Here is a 13,248-nt window from a genome sequence, read left to right on the forward strand (position 1 = left end):
GAACTGTCTTTCTTTGTATTCATTGTATCCCCAGCACTTAGCACAGCACCTGGCATGTGGTAGGTGATTGATGAATGTTTATTAAATTTTATTGGATTATTGAGTTGAGTGGAATGGCTGGATCTACACTTCAGGAAAGTTGCTTTGGCAAAAGGATGGAGAATGGGCAGGGAGAATAGGAAGGGAACAGGGGCTCAGGGCTTTGGGAAGGGCTCAGGGCTTTGGGAGGGGGCTCAGGGTTTGGGAGGGGCTCAGGGCTTTGGGAGGGGCTCAGGGCTTTGAGGAGTGGGGTTCAGGATTTGGGAGGGGCTCAGGGCTTTGGGGAGTGGGGCTCAGGGCTTTGGGAAGGGGCTCAGGGCTTTGGGGAGGGGCTCAGGGCTTTGGGGGGGCTCAGGGCTTTGGGGAGGGGCTCAGGGCTTTGGGAGGGGGTCAGGGCTTTGGGGAGGGGGGCTCAGGGTTTGGGAGGGGCTCAGGGTCTCAAGGCCTGTGTGGGGCTCAGAAATCTGAAGAAATGAGCTGAGGGTCTCTGGACCTGGAAAGCTTAGGCGTCTCCTGTTGTCAGGGGGAGGGGGCAGGGAAAAGGGATTCTATGTACTGAAGAAATGGGATCTGTATCTGACTGGATTCCCCCCACCTCCCTGAGAGGCCTGATTCCTCCCAGCCTGTGCCCTGATTCTGGATGTCCAGGGAGCTCTGCATATGCCAGAGGTGGGACTAGTCTTCTCTTAACTGTCTGTCCTCCTCTGATTCAAAACACCCTCTGTCCACACTTCTCCAGCTCCTTCAGAGGACCAACCCCTTATCAAGACCTTTCCAGCTGTCCCTGTAGTTGTGGGCGTTCCTTGCACTTCCTGTTGCATTGCTTGGCGTCAGTAAGTATCTGTCAGAAAGACATCTCTTCACCTCCCACCACCCCAAAGTCCACTTTTAGAACAGACTGACCCTATTCATGGTAGGTTGGTCTCCACCAGCCTATATGGTCCCCCAGTCTCTTTCCTGCCTCCCACTAATCCAGGAGTTTCCATGGATGGGTGGAGGAGACTCATCACTGCCCAGCTGTCCCTGATGACAGATCTCTAAGGCAGCAGCTCCAGATTAAGTACTAGCTGCAGGACCCCTCTTTCCCTACTGCTGGAGCTAGGGGTCACCTGCCTGTATCTTGTACTCTTGCTGTAGAGCAGGCATCTGAATTCTGTAACCACAAAGCTCCCTCAGACCCTCCAACAACTGCCAAGATTTCTGCAGTTTAGTGCTCCAGTCGTGGCTCCTGGGATTCCCCATTGGGTGAGCCAGGATGCCCCTTTCTGAAAGACCATCTCCTCCATAATGAATCCCATTAACTAAACAATCTATCCTTCACCACCGTGCCTGGGGTCCAAACGTGGTCCCTCTAGGGTGTGCTGAAAATGCTCCTTGAACTGTCCGAGGTGCTGGCCCATCACACTTTTTACCAAGAAAGACTCAGACATGCTGCATAATTCTTGGCAATTCTCATTGTTGGGAATTTACTCAACAAGTCCCAAATGATCCTTTTGCTTTGGGAAAGTTGGTTGCTTCAGGCAAAACATGGACCACCACCACATCTCCTCTATTCTCTTTGCCCCAAATTTTACACACACACACACATTGATATGCCCATGCCGTGCATGCGTGCTCCTAAACATGTCATAAACATTGTTGTTGTCAGCAAAGTCAAAGCTCCTGGTGTGTTTCAGGATCTGTACAAGCCCACCTGCTTTACAACCCTTGCGCAATAGAAAATAATCCTAATAATAATAATGATAATAATACCTAATCAAAATGGGGCCCCAAAGTTCAACAGTCTTAATAAATTAAATGCTTCCATGTTGCTTAGGTGCACACAGTAGTTGAAGATACAGAAAAACAGCCATTCTCGCCTGGAGAAGTCATACTGGTAAACCTTGCTATTCAATCACAGCCTAGGAGAGAAAAAACATATTTTAAAAAGTTTCCACAGATTCCTACAGTGTTACGGTACCAACAAAAAATATGATAGTAGTAACAGCTAGTATTTATGCAGCAATTCAAGATTACAGAGAGCTTAACAAATATTATTTCATTTGATCATCACAATAGGTGCTGTTATTAGCATTTTAGAGATGAGGAAACTGAAGCTAAGAGATTAATTGACTTACCTAGGGTCACACAGCTAATAAGTCAGGATTTAAACTCAGAACTTCCAGGATCAAAATCCAGCATTCCATTCACTGCACCACCTAGCTATCATGCAGTTAAATCATGACACTGCCTACAGCAGGAGTGGGGAACCTGCGACCTTAAGGCCACATGTGGCCTTCTAAATTCATAAGTGCAGCCTTTTGACTGAGTCCAAGCTTTACAGAACAAATCCTTTTGTTAAGGGGACTTATTCTGTGAAGTTGGGATTCAGTCAAAGGGCCACACTTGAGGACCTAGAGGGCCACATATTCCCTGCCCCTGGATAGGCCCTCATCACCTCACACCTGGATTAGTGCAGCAGCCTGCTGGTTGCTTTTCCTACTTCAAGCATCCTTCCTTCCGGTTCACCTTCCACTCAGCTGCCAAGGTGATCTTCCTAACGTGAAAGTTTAATGATATTACCCCCTGTTAAAGCAAATCTTAAACTCTCTCTGGCTTGTTTGTTTTTGTTTTTATTTTTAAGGCAATTGGGGTTAAGTGACTTGCCCAGGGTCACACAGCTAGTATGCATCTGGGCCAGATTTGAACTCGGGTGCTCCTGACTCCAGGGCCAGTGCTCTCTCCACTGCAGCGCCACCTAGCTGCCCTTCTCTTTGGCTTTTAAAGGGCTTCACAATCTCACCCATCTTTCCAGCCTTCTTACATTTTACATCTCTCTACCTACTCTATCATCCAGTGACACCCGGTGTCCTTGTTGTTTCTCAGACTTGACCCTACATCTCCCAACTACATGCCTTTGCCCTATGACAAATATTCTCCCTCCTCACCTCCACCTCCTTGTTCCCCTGAATTGCTTCAAGTCTCATTGCAAATCCCACCTCTAGGAAGAGGTCTTCCTCAGTTCCCCAACTGCTAGTGCCTTCCTTCCACTATCATCTCCAATTTACACTGTATGTATCTTGTTTGTATATAATTGCTTGCCTGCTGTTTTCCTCATTAGACAGTGAGGTTCTTGAAGGCAAGGCACTGTGTTTTCACCTTTTTTTGTATCCCCAGTGCTTAGCATGGTGCTTAACACAGAGTAGCTGCTTAATATATGTTTGTTGATGATGGTGGTGGTGGTGATTTGGGCGGTTGTACTGAACTGATTGCTTTTTCTTTTTTAAATTGTTTACCAGTAAGGGAATTCTGGGTGGGGGGAGGAGTAAATATATACTTGCAAATGAAAGTGATATAAAAGGAAAATATATGAAACACGTTTTTCTTAAAAGTAAAGAGTCTAGAAAAGCATCTTCCTTCCCCCCACTCTACTCTCAATGTAGTACTTCATGCATCTTCTCCCGGGTGGGGTTATGAAAAGCTACCACAAGTTAATAGCATTCCATGGGTCATCACCCAGTCAAAGCCATTGCTCGTGAGCCCCCACTGATGTGTTCTTCTTACCTGTCATCCTGGAGACAAAGATAAAAGTAAAAGACATTTACTTAAAGAGAATAACAAAGTGATAAGCCCCCTTCCTCACATACATACGAACACAAACACTTCATATCGATATAGTTGGAAACATGCATAGGACCTCTGCAGTGAAATAATTTCAAACTTGCACATAGCTCTGCCTTAACTGTTCAATCAAATCACTTACTATCCCTATGCCAATATGCCAATCATAGCCTAACACAGTGCACACAGACATTTCCTTTGTAGGGAAACCTGAAGGACCTGTTTTATGATGAAGAAATTTAAAGGCATGTGTAAACTTTATAAATGTAAAAAAGAATTGGGTTTCTCAGATATCTGTAGACTCAAAGTTACAGTCTCTTTCAGGGCTCCCAGATCTATCCTACCAAGAGTCTTGCTTCTAACGCAGACATGAGTAACTTGGTCTTCCCCATTTGCTCCCATTTATGTGGTCAGGTACATCCAATCACCTTCTTATTTGAACAGCTGTGTTGCATATCCTGTCACAAATCCCTTTCCTCCTCTTCCCCGGTTCCCAAGACTGTGCACCCTAAGGGGATGCTTAATATATCCTTGAGACTCCTCCCTGTTTCTGTCATGGTTTCCGACCTCCCTAAAAGACATTGATTTCCCATCTCTGGAAGAGATCTGGTGTATCCTCTTACAAATGGATAAGTGGGAATCAGAATGTCCACTTCTACCTGGGGAGTTTATTTCGGGTTTCTATGAAAGATTGTGCATCAGAGAATGGGAGAAGAGAGGTTGAGTCAAATTAAAAAGCCATTTTGTAGGTGACTTTAAAGTATTTGAACTCCTGATGGAGGCCCAAAGCCAGATTTGGGGGAGGAGAAATTTGGTAAAAATTGAAGAAAATTAGGAGGAAGAAAATCTCCAGGAGCTGCTATTAGTCCAGATGCTATTTCCAGGTTGGAAGAAACAGAATTCAGGATAACTGAGAAGAATATGCAATAATAAAAGCTATTGTGGAGTTGTGAACTGATCCAATCATTTTGGAGAGCAATTTAGAACTATGCCCAAAGGACTACAAAAATGTACATACCCTTTGACCCAGCAATAGCACTTCTAGGGCTATATCCCAAAAAAGATCATAAAAATGGGAAAAGGACCCACATGTACAAAAATATTTATAGCAGCTCTTTTTGTGATGGCAAAGAATTGGAAATTGAGGGGATGCCCACCCACTGGGGAATGGCTGAACAAGTCATGGTATATGAATATAATGGAATACTATTGTGCTATAAGAAATGATAAGCAAGTTGACTTCAGAAAAACCTGGAAAGACTTGTATGGACTGATGCTGAGTGAAGTGAGCAGAACCAGGAGAATGCATTTAGGGTTAGGGTAGTTAACAGCCACGTTGTTTGATGACTAACTTTGATAGACTTAGCCCTTCTCAGCAATGCAAGGATCTAAGACACCTCCAAAAGTCTCATGATGGAAAATGCTATCCACATCCAGAGAAAGAACTATGGAGTTTGATTGCAGATCAAAGCATACTATTTGTTCTTTATTTTTCTTGTTTGTTTTTTTTTTATATTCTTTTATTCTTTCCTGTCCTTTCTGGTTTTTGTTTTTGGTTTCCTCTTTCTTGTGGTTCCTTCTATTGGTTTTAATTCTTCCTTACTAAATGACTAATGTGAAAATGTTTAATAGGTATGTATATGTACAGCCTATTTCGGATTGCATGCCATCTTGTGGAGGAAGGTGAGAAGGGAAGGGGAGAAAAATTTAAAACTCAAAAGCTTATGGAAATGATTGTTGATAAATCGAAATAAATCAATTCTAAAAATCTATTAAAAAGGGGGGGAACACTAGGGAGTAATAATACCCACTATTTATATAGCACCTGAAGTTTTCAAAGCTCTTTCCACACTATTATCTCTTCTGACCCTCTCAGTTAGTTGGTTAGTTGTCCTTCATTCTTGAAGAGGACCAAAATGACATCACTATATTGGGGTCAAAGTACAGTGTGTACAACTATGGCTCATCAGACCAATATGAGCTCAGAAGGCTGTACTACAGGTTGGGCACAAATAGTCCATGTGAACATTTGGGGTGGATTCTCTAAATTTGTGCATCTCACATTTCTTTCGAGATACTGCAATTCTGCTTTGCTCATAAAGCACAGAACCTTCTTTGATATGGGCACACCATGCTGGACAGTCCTGTGCCGTGTCTCCCATGTCACACAATCGATTCCAAAGTTCTTTAGACAGACCTTGAAAGTGTTCTTGTATCGCTTCTTCTGACCTCCATGTGAGTACCTGCCTTAAGTGAGTTCTCAATAAAACAGTCTTTTAGGCAAACATACATTTGGCATTCAAACAATATGGTCAGTTCATTGGAGTTGCACTCTCTGTAGTAGTTTGAATGTTTAGCAGTTCAGCTCAAGAAAGGACATCAGTGTCTGGTATCTTATCCTGCCAGGTGATCTTCAGAATCTTCCTATGACACATCAAATGGAAATGATTTAGTTTCGTGACATGGTGCTAGTAGACTATCCAGGTTTCACAGGCATACAACAATGAGGTCAGCACAACAGCTCTGTAGACTTTTCATTTTGGTAGGCAGTTTAATAACTCTTCTTTCCCACACTTTCCTTCAGAGCCTCTCAAACAATGAGCTGGTTGTGGCAATTCATGCATCTATGTGTACACCCCTGGAAAGTATACTTTGCCAAGGTAAGATTCAGAATCTCTCCATTTGATGGTTCCACGTATGGATACAGTGGTACTGGCTGGTGGAGAACTTCTGTTTTCTTGGTGTTAGTTATTAAGACAGAATAAGCACAAGCAGGAGAGAATTTATCTATACTTTGTTGCATCTCAGCCTCAGAGGCGGCATTGAATGCTCAATCATTTATGAACAAAAAGTTACACACCAATTCTCCCTCTACTTCAGTCTTGGCTTGTAGTCTTTTCAAGTTAAATAATTTGCTGGCAGTGCAGTAGCTGGTCATTATGCCATTTTCCTCATCACTGAAGGCACCTGACTAACCTTAAACTTGTGCTGAAAACATCCTGCTAAAAAGCATGGGAACAAACACACAGCCCTGATTCACTTCATTGGTTATTGGGAAATTTCAAGAGCACCATCCGTTATCCAGAACCCAGGCAAGCACCCCACCATGAAACTGATAGACAATACTGATGAACTTCTCTGGACAACCTCATTTTGCCATGATTTTCCACAAGTCCTCATGACTGACTGTATCAAAGGCCTTGGTCAAATCTACAAATGTTATTTACAGACCTCTGTTCTGCTCCTGACATTTCTCCTAGAGTTGTTGGGCAGCAAACGCTATATTAACCATTCCTCAGTCCTTTCTGAAGCCACACTGGCTCTCAAGTAGATGACCATCTTCCAGGTGAAGTATCAGCCTATTAAGGAGGACTCCGGCAAGAACCTTGCCAGGAATGACTAAAAGACTCCCCCTCCCCCTGTGATTGTCACAGGACAAACTACTTCCCTTTCCTTGAGAGAGACAGACAATGGAGGCATCCTTGAACTCCTGGGGGATAACCGCCTCTTGCCATATAACCCAGAAAATTTCACTCAGCTTTTTAGAAGCGGGTCCCCTGCCTTATAAATCTCAGCTGGAATAGAATCAGCACCAGGTGCTTTGCCACATGAGAGGAGCTTAATGGCATTCAAAATCTCTTCTTCAGTTGGAAGTTCAGCTAGAGAGGGCTTGACCTCAACCTGAGGTATGTAGTCAATGACCTCAGCGTTGATTGATGATGGTCTGTTGACAACACTATGGAAGTGTTCAGCCCATCTCTCCAGGGTCATATCCTTATCATTAGTCAATGTGACTCCACCAGCACTGAGTGGTTGAGACGCACCATAGGTCTTTGGCCCATAAACAGCCTTCAGGGCATCATAAAAGTCCTTTGGATTGTTACTATCAGCATAAAACAGAATTTCATCTGCCTTCTTACTGACCCAAGAATCCTACATCTCTCTCTAAGTTTTGTTTGTACTTTAATTTTGATGGAATTACATGTTGCCTTCTCGGAGATGGATGAACAATCCTGCTGGTAAACCTTGTGGAGTTCTCATTTAGCAGTTTCTGAAATTCCCCATCATTTTCATCAAATCAGTCTCAATGTTTACGAGTGTTCTGACTCAGATGAGCAAATGCAGTGCTATACACCAAATCTCTGAAAGTTGCCTACTCCTTTTCTGCTCCACTATTGCCAACTGTTCCCCATCTGAGAAGCACTATAATCTATTGACATCAGGTTTTCTGGTAGTCATCTTGCCTTGAGGCCACTGCTTTTGTTAAATGCAAATGCTTAGCTTGGAGAAGATAAGTCTATGATCAGTCCAGCACTCTGTGCCACACACTCTCACACTTCATCACTCTCACAGTCTCTTCTTTTTTTCTGTCTCTTCTTTTTACAATGACATAATTTATTAAATACTGATGTTTGCTATAAGGGTGAATTCATGAAGTTTTATTGCTTTTAAGTAAATGGAAGACAGTGTTGATGATGAGGTCATGAGATGCACAAGTCTTCAGTAATAAGTGACCATTGCTGTTGCTGTTTCCAGCTCCAGGACTTCCTGCCATCTCTGATAGTCTGTGCCTCTTCTGGCCTTCTCTGATCTCATCAGGGTTTGTCATAGTGGGGGCATGGTGCCTGCAAGTGACAATTACATTGTCATAAGCCTGTCATTCACTCCTTTTGGGAGGTACACAAGCTTAATGACTAAATTAATTTTGATTGTAAAACTTATGCCAGCTTTCACAGAGCTCCCCACCACTTCAGCCACTCCAGAAAAAAATGTGTATCCAGTTCCAGCTTCAGTAAGCTGGCCTTCATTTGCCAGTTTTGCTTCACTCAGGGCTGCCATTTGGATGCAACACATGCTGAGTCCTCTCAGTCCTGTTCATCTTTTGGGTCTACTGGATTTTTGTAAGTGCGCACAATTCCATGCACCAATGGTGAGTAAAATCATCTTCACAAAAGTTTTTGTACATTTTTTTTGTTTCAACCATAGGGTAGAAGCCCTGTCTACCATAGTAAGCAGGACAGAGTTGGGTGAAACAATTTTTAGGGAACCTTTTCTAGCCCCTTCCCTCACAACAAGAAGTGAGCAGTGTGGTCCTTATAAAAAAGGCTGCTCAGATAACCACGAGGCTGCTGAATCCCACTACTGTTTCAGTCCAGTGAGATGACCCTATGGCCTGGGCCACCTCTGTGTGGGGTTGTGACTACAGCTTGTAGAGTATTTACACCTGCCACTTTGTCACTTGCCTGTGGCCACAGGACTTCGGTGTAGATAAAAAATGGTAAAATGGTCTAGGTGATGTCTTTTGACTGTAGCATAAACTGGATTAAGAGAGGCAGAGTTCCTCACTTCCAGAGTCATTGGTGTCCAATGGCAAGGCAAAAGTCAAGATGACTGGTGATGGCTCGAGATGTGGTGGATGATCTTGGCATCTTCAATGTCTAACTAAGCTCTAATCACTCCACAGCACCTGCTTCAGCCTTCTTCATGGCCATTGGAACAAATTATTTTCATGTGACTATTCTGCCGGGGGGGGGGGGGGGGGGGGGGGGGGGGGGGGGGGGGGGGGGAATCTTCACATGCTTGGGATTGTTAACATGGGTTCTGTAATGACTATACTATATGTCAGACCTTCCCTTCTTCACAGAGGAGCAGTACAATGGAGTTACACAACAACCAGCCAATTCGAAGGGTTTCTGAGGCTCAGAGCTGCTTGACATACCAATGATCTTTTGCAAGAGAACTCTAGATGAATTTGGACATGCCTGTATCTGCCAGAAACCACAGAACCAGCCTTGACCAGCTCAAGGGTAACCTTGAAGCGAAGCTGCAGACTCAAGACCTTGCTCAGGACTTTCTAAACATCCTGGTACCTGACTTATTGTGATTATAAATGTCTTCTCCCTTAACCCCTGCTCTCCATCCAAAAGCCCCTAGAAACTATATTTTCTCATCCTTTTTCCACTCCTCTTTGAGCAGCTGAGAACTCTCTCGCTCTCTCTGCTCCTGTGTAGATCTTCTATTGCCTGCAAACTTTTCTCACACAATAAACACTTTGTAATCTGTGATCAGACTCTCTCATTTCAGGTCCCTTTGTGGGTCTGAGGGTCTTTTGTTAACAGGGTAGAATCTGTGCATACCCTCTGACCGGGCGATACTACTATGAGCTCTATATACCAAGGAAATCAAAGGAAAAGAAACATGACAAAAATATCTATAGCAGATTTTTTTTTTTTGGTGGAGGCAAAGAACTGGAAATTAAAAGATGCCCATCAATTGGGGAATGGCTGAATAAAGGTGATGGAATACTATTGTGCTGTAAGAAATGATGAAGGGGATGATTTCAGAAAAACCCAGGAAGATTTATATGAACCAATGCAAAATGAAATGAATAGAACCAGGAGAACTAGCTACATGTTGTTTTTGTTGTTGTTCAGTCACTTCAGTTGCGTCTGACTCTTCATGACCCCATTTGGGGTTTTCTTGGCAAAGATACTGGAGTGGTTTATCATTTCCTTCTCCAGCTCATTTTACAGATGAAGAACTGAGGAAAACAGGGCTAAGTGCCCAGGGTTACACAGTAAGTGTCTGATGTCAGATCTGAACTCAGAAAGAGGAGTCTTCCTGATTCTAAGTACAGTGCTCTATCCACTTCACCACCTGGCTGCCCATTATAAAGATAAACAACTTCGAAAGATTTAGTAACTCTGATTAATACAATGACCCACCACAATTCCAAAGGACCCATGATGAAAGATGTTATCCACCTGCAGAGAGAAAACTGGTAGACTCCAACAGATAGCAGGTCCAGTCAACATGGGTTTGTGATTTTCTCCAGTTTTGTTCAGCAGCATGTGAACAGGAACAAAGGCAAGTCCAGCACTCTATCTACTGTGCCAACTACTGCCTCCAGAGTAGACCCTGAAGAGGTAGACTGAGGGACAAATAAAAGATAGCAAGAAAAGGAGATAAGTAAGAAATGGCAAGTCAAACAATTAGAGGGTTAAAAGGAAATTGGTGAGTGGATTGAGGGATAGAGCAAATTGGCAAAATTCAATTTAATAAACATTTATTAATCATCTACTATGTGCCAGACACTGTGCTAAGCACTGGGGATACAACTACAAAAAAAAACATTCCTGCCCTCAAGGAGCATATAATCTAACTGAGGAAGATAATACATAAAAAGAAGCTGAAAAGGGCTGGGGTGTCAACAGAGGATGCCAGGAACAGGGACATGATTTTCCCTGGAGTTGAAACCAAGGAGAGCCACTGATGGAAAATGGAGAGAAACAGACCAGAAGTTGTTGATGCAAGACTGAAGGGGATGTGATCATGGTTGTGGGCTTGTTGAGACAAAAGTAAGAAATTGGGGTGAGATTATCATTACTGAGCAGTGAAAGGTGGTATTTTATCTGGATGCTTGGAGCTGAAATGGAAACACTAAGGAGTTGTGCAAATAAGACTGATCATCTCAACCATTATGGAACTTAGGGGAAATTGTGCAGTGACTCACTTGAGTATGCAATTTCTGTAGTTCTGCCATTGCTCAGTGACTACTACCTGTGTATCAAATGGAGACTGCTCTCCCTTCTAAAGGCAAAGGAGCTCAAAACACACCTCTCCCCACTTCAGGTTGTAAGGGAGAATGAAGTGTTTCTAAAGGAAATAGAAGCAGGGTTTCAAAGAGATAAAAAGGGAAATGATGTGAAGGGGAGATGGCTCTTGTTGGAAGTGTCACATTGAGGAAATGAAGGGGATTAGGACAGCCTAGTTAAGCAGGAATTAGGTGAACCACTTTACCTTGTGACTCAATTCTGGAGCTAGCTCAGTTCCCTTTCTATTCAATTATGAGTTTAATCCAACTTCTAGCATGTGGGAAAACTTTGTTCAGTTATGGAAATTGGGAGAAAATCTTACTGCATTTTTTGAACCTAGCTCTGTGTGGCCAGGAAACTGGCCTCTACCTGCTGCTTACAGACCCTTAACTAATTACCTAAGTTATGCTGACCAGAAACCTTGTCAGAGCTAAAGACTGATGCGGTTTTCTCACAACCTTCTATCTCAAGCAACCTCTATGTTTTATCTGAAAACTGGCCCTGTACTGATCAGTTATTGTTTCCATGTTCCTTTGATTGGAGGCTGGGGAGGGGAGAGATATTTGGGGGGGGGGGGAACACCTCTTTTTCTAAATTTAAGGAATTGTACCTGTTTACTCTCCCCCTCCCAGGTTGGAAAGTCTCCAATCTTTCATCCAGTTAGAAATCAGATTACCTAATATTGTATTGTTTCCTTTTAATTAATTGGTCTTATTTGTCTTTAATGTATAAAAGTCTCTCTCCCCCTGTACTCAGGGTTCAGCCCTAAGCTGAGGAAGGGGCCTGATCCTGGTGTGTTGGGCAATTAGCATGCATTGCTTAATAAACTGACATGCCCTGAAGATGAAACCTTTGTTTCCTCAGTCATTTCGTTTTCCACCCACCACAACACACAAGCAGAAAGGAAAGAAGGAGTCAATTGTACAAACAGATTTGAGGCTCTTCCTGAACCAGAGATAGGAAGAGAAGCCCTCACTGCCCTAACCCACAACCACCACTCAAGGAAGCAACTCCTGAGGAGAAAGGACCAGCCATCCCCATCAGCTGCCCCCAAAGGGTAGGCAAGTCAGCCCAGGTGAAGCAGCGTAAGTCAGACCGTCACCACCTCCTTAACCACTATCTCCCCACAGACCCTGCTGGAGACAGCCCAGGATCCTGAACCTAAGAGCCTTCAAACCACCATATCTGCTTCACCCCAGCCCCAGCTTGTCATCATTGTGGAAAGGATCTCTAACGCTGCCTCACCACCAACACCAAAAATTGCTGACCAACTGCCACTGAGAGTCAGATGAGTGCAGAAGCCCTGGGTGTGGCAACCCCCCCCTACCCCTGCCCAGACCAATGGTCCTGTTTCCAGCCCAGGGCCCACAGCCTGGGGACGGCTCCTGCAGGTGCTGCTGCCACAGCAACTGAAGCCCTAGAAAGGAAAGTCCTTGGCACAGCGGTCAAAATGGCTCAACCTGAGAAACTGATGGGACCTCAGCACAGATTACGTGAAAGAGGCAGGCCCACCTGCTTTGCCGCCATTCCCCAAGGACCACAGGACCTTTCCCTCAGACATACAACTGAAACCTTCCCCCATTGGAATGTGAGTTCCTTATAGCTCTGTTTGCACCCTGAGGGTTAGCACAGGGCTCTGCACGTCATAAGTGCTTAGTATTTTTTTTATTCAAAGAAGAAAATAATTCAGGAAAATAATCACAACCTAGTGCCAACACACCTGCTTCTGAGCATTCTACAGATCAGGATAAGACCAAGACCCTCCCAAATCAAATCTACATCTTTTATACTTATTAACTTCAATTAAAATCGAAGTGGCATTTGAAGATAATGACAAATAATCTACTGCAAAGTACGAATCAGGAATGAGGGCGCAAGAAGCCACAGTGAAACAGTTCACCAAACTATTGGACTTTTTTTTGAGAAAAGAATCAGATGCTAGAAATGACAAGCACTAAATACCATTAACACACCAAAAAATAAAACAAAACAAAACAAGAAAAACTAAAGCATG

At 43.6% G+C, this 13,248-nt stretch overlaps 1 long non-coding RNA gene across 1 annotated transcript; it reads right to left on the reverse strand.

Annotated features, from left to right (window-relative positions):
- Window positions 1-1,478: 1,478 nt before the first annotated feature.
- Window positions 1,479-10,752, reverse strand: LOC114040936. Its single transcript, XR_003568858.1, has 2 exons — window positions 10,365-10,752; window positions 1,479-1,940 (listed from the first exon to the last, which is right to left on the reverse strand). It is a non-coding gene; the product is annotated as an uncharacterized LOC114040936 (long non-coding RNA).
- Between the last annotated feature and the right edge of the window lie 2,496 nt (window positions 10,753-13,248).

Source organism: Vombatus ursinus, unplaced genomic scaffold (assembly GCF_900497805.2).
Source record: "Vombatus ursinus unplaced genomic scaffold, bare-nosed wombat genome assembly UNPS02014159.1, whole genome shotgun sequence".
In the NCBI taxonomy this organism is placed as follows: Eukaryota; Metazoa; Chordata; class Mammalia; order Diprotodontia; family Vombatidae; genus Vombatus; species Vombatus ursinus.